The sequence below is a fragment of the Antrostomus carolinensis genome, unplaced genomic scaffold (genome assembly GCF_000700745.2).
Source record: "Antrostomus carolinensis isolate BGI_N321 unplaced genomic scaffold, ASM70074v2 scaffold27854, whole genome shotgun sequence".
Lineage (NCBI taxonomy): Eukaryota > Metazoa > Chordata > Aves > Caprimulgiformes > Caprimulgidae > Antrostomus > Antrostomus carolinensis.
In genome coordinates, this window is record NW_010312486.1 from 31,550 (window position 1) to 35,065 (window position 3,516).

Here is a 3,516-nt window from a genome sequence, read left to right on the forward strand (position 1 = left end):
TTTTTTTTTTAGAAGCTCTGAAGCTGCTATGAGAGACTTGAGTTAGTAACTGGGATCTAGTGCTGTTTTACATGTTATTGTGGGGCTGTAGGTCTGCAGCAGCAGAGGTGTGGGGAGGAGCTGCTTCTGGGCTGCTCATTTACATCGGTGGGGTTCGCCCCTGGGCACAAACCTTCACTCAGCTCCACTCATCTCCTGGGAAGATTTGTGAGCAAATTTGCTTGTCTCTAGCAGAGACCCAACATTGTTACCTGGGGTTTTTGCAAGAAATTACTTGGATGAGGAAGGGAAAAAAATTAAATACATATGTTCTTTCATTTTTCTTTTCTTTTCTTTTCTTTTCTTTTCTTTTCTTTTCTTTTCTTTTCTTTTCTTTTCTTTTCTTTTCTTTTCTTTTCTTTTCTTTTCTTTTCTTTTCTTTTCCCTTTCTTTTCTTTTCTTTTCCCTTTCTTTTCTTTTCCCTTTCTTTCCCTTTCTTTTCTTTTCCCTTTCTTTCCCTTTCTTTTCTTTTCCCTTTCTTTCCCTTTCTTTTTTCCCCCTTTCTTTTCTTTCCCTTTCCTTTCTTTTCTTTTTTCTTTTCTTGTTTCCTATGGGAATTGTTATCTGTTGGGAACTTTTTTGGTAGATAAAAATTCTGTGCATATGCTTTCTTCATTAGAGAAATTGGAGTTGGGAATAAACAATTTTTTTTTCCTGTTTGTTTGGGTTTTTTTTTTTTTTTTAAAGAAAAAAAAAAGTCATGCTGCAAAAGAAAAGGCTGGCTGCCACTGAAACATTTTTTTTGATAGAAAAATCTGCCTGCAGCCCTCCTGCTTAATCAGTTTGGAGCAGAGCGTAGCCTGTAGCTTGTTAATAAGAGCAGCTTGCCCGAGCGGTTTGCACAAGGGTGAGCTGCAGAGGAGGCTCGGTGCATAGCTGTGGATTTTATTTTGCAGCTCTGTTAATTAAAACATATTTTTTTACTTTGAAGAAGGTTTTTACTGTTTTCTATGAGGGTGAGCAGAAAACTGTTCTCCTGGATAGATTAAAGGAAGGATCTGAAGTTTGGTTGTTGGGTTTTTTTCATTTTGTTTTTTGTTTTTTTTTTAAAGTAACAACTTAATGTTGTTTGATGGGCAAACTCTTTAGTAAAAAACAACGTGTAGTTTCTTATTTTTATTTGTTCTTGGTCTTTGTATACAGGCTGGTTTATGAGTCTGAATATTTTGACTGTTTTGATAATACCAAACTAAATTTTCACATACAAGTTGCCAGACTGGAACAGAAAAAAATTGTCACACATTCTTATTTAATTGGTAAAGTAATTTTTACTCTACAAGGGTAAACTAAAATAATAAGGCCTGAAACTGTGCCATTGAAGTTAATGACAAAACCTTCATAGGTTTCACATAAAGTCTGTATTTTTATTATCCCAGTTCCAGTGACTTTTGTTGCAAGTTTGCAGCAAAATGTTAGGGTATTTCTAAGTGTTATTTTTATTATACAAAATCCCATTAAAATCAGTACTGAAGCATCCCATTAATTTAAATGGGACTTTGCAGAGTTTGCTGAGTTCCAGGCCACAGATAAAGAAAAATATGCAATTTGGAGTTAAACTGACCACAGTTTTTTATTAGAAGACATTTAATCTTGAACGAACAGAGCAGTCTGAGGCATAAAGTCTTTGTGAACTTCATCTGGGCTGGTGCAATAGGAGCCTCCGCCGCCCAACAACTTCTGGGTTGGTCATCTGGGACCTCTCAGGACCTTCTCAAGCAAACCCCTGGCCCAGGTAGGTATGTGAAGTGTTCCCCAGGCAGCTTAGCCTTGGAAATAAATGCATAGAGGTAAGCCAGCACACTCCGGATAAACGGAAAACTTGATTCAGCTCTTTCTTTGGCTCCAAGGATCTGGTTGCCTTGATAACATCAAGGCTGCAATCAGGGGGCAGGAGTTTGGGGGCTCTCTGGAAGTCAGTCCCACCAGGCTGGAGCTACACTGGGTGGAAGTGATGCAGTTTTGGAAATCTCTGCTTGAGCTTCACGCACTGGAAACCACTTGGAGGAATACACAGGGTGAGGGATGGAGAACCATCGGCTCCCGTGTGTGGAAACACCCACCAGCCAGACCCTGGCAAGGGGAGTTCAAAAACCAAAGTGCCAAGAGAGGTGGGGGAAGCATTTGATACATGGGACCCCCACTTTGGGGTCTTTGGGGGGCTAAGGGACCATTAAATGACAACTCTCTTTGGACACCCTGAGCGTGGGCACACACCTGGGCACCTCCAAGGAGATATCCCAAAGGAAGCTGTGCTTGGGCAAGGTGATCCCAACCCATGCTTCAAAACCACCCAAACCCCAAATAATCCAAGCTCTAACCATTGTGGGGAGACCCAAAGGCTGCTGGAAGCAGGACATCTGTAAAAGCACATGGGGAAGGTGCAGGAGCTGCCTTCTGCTCAATGTCTCCTTGGAATTTTCCTTTCCCTGAGCCATAAATGTGTCAAGATGCCCAAATTTCACCCAGCATCAGTGGATCAGCTTTCCCTGGTACATTCCCAGGGCAGAGGGACCCTGGCACAGAAACCCACCCAGACTGTGTCCCTGGTCCCCAGATGAGTTTCAGGAGGTTCAGAACTCCCACAACAACCAAAACTTGTGGTGGGCTTTGGCTAAATTTGGTCTCTATTCTGATTTAGGACTAACAGTGCTACCTCCAGGAACAGGAGAAAATGAACATTGAAAATCCAGGTGAAAATAATTGGAGATACTCTCCCAGATGGAATTTTTTAGGGAAAACCAGTTGTTTTGCTGGTCTGACGCACACTCCTGTAGCTGTAATAAATGATAAACCAGTCGAGGAGACTCAGCTCCTCTCTGCAGAGCCCCCAACTTGGTGCAAATTCACTGAGCAACCCCCCAGCCCCAGGATGGGGGTCCCCAGGACACAACCCCCCACCTCCCGCTGCACAGGAACGGCTCCCGGGGCTCTGTGGGGCCGGGCTGCCCATGCGCGGCTGCGGAAACCCCGCGGTGTTGAAGAGGGACACATCCGCGGCCGCGTAAACAGCGCGTTTGGGTGGTGGGGAGGCAGCCCCGGCAATGGCTTTTGTGTCTGCGGAGGAAGGAACCGGCCTCACCGCAGAGAATTAATGATTTCGTTGGCTGAATTATGGCATTTTTCACCAAATATTAATAGTAATCATAATAGTAATGAAATAGTAATGAAATAGTAATGAAATAGTAATGAAATAGTAATGAAATCAGAGTCTTTGGGGCTTGCAACAGCTTGGGGTAAAAAAGAAATAAATCGAACAATTTTTAAAATTCAGGATGTGGGAGAATTTGGAGGAATCAGAGGAAAAAGCGCCTTAGAAAATGGGCAGAAGCGTTGAGCGGTCCCAGGGCTGCGACACGCCGAGGGGGGGGGTCCCTGAGGGGCTGGGGATTAACTATTTTGGGAGAAAAAAACCCTGTTTTGATTTCGTGGGAGCAGAAATCCAGGAGGGAAGGAGAGCGCTGCCTCCACAACACCCCC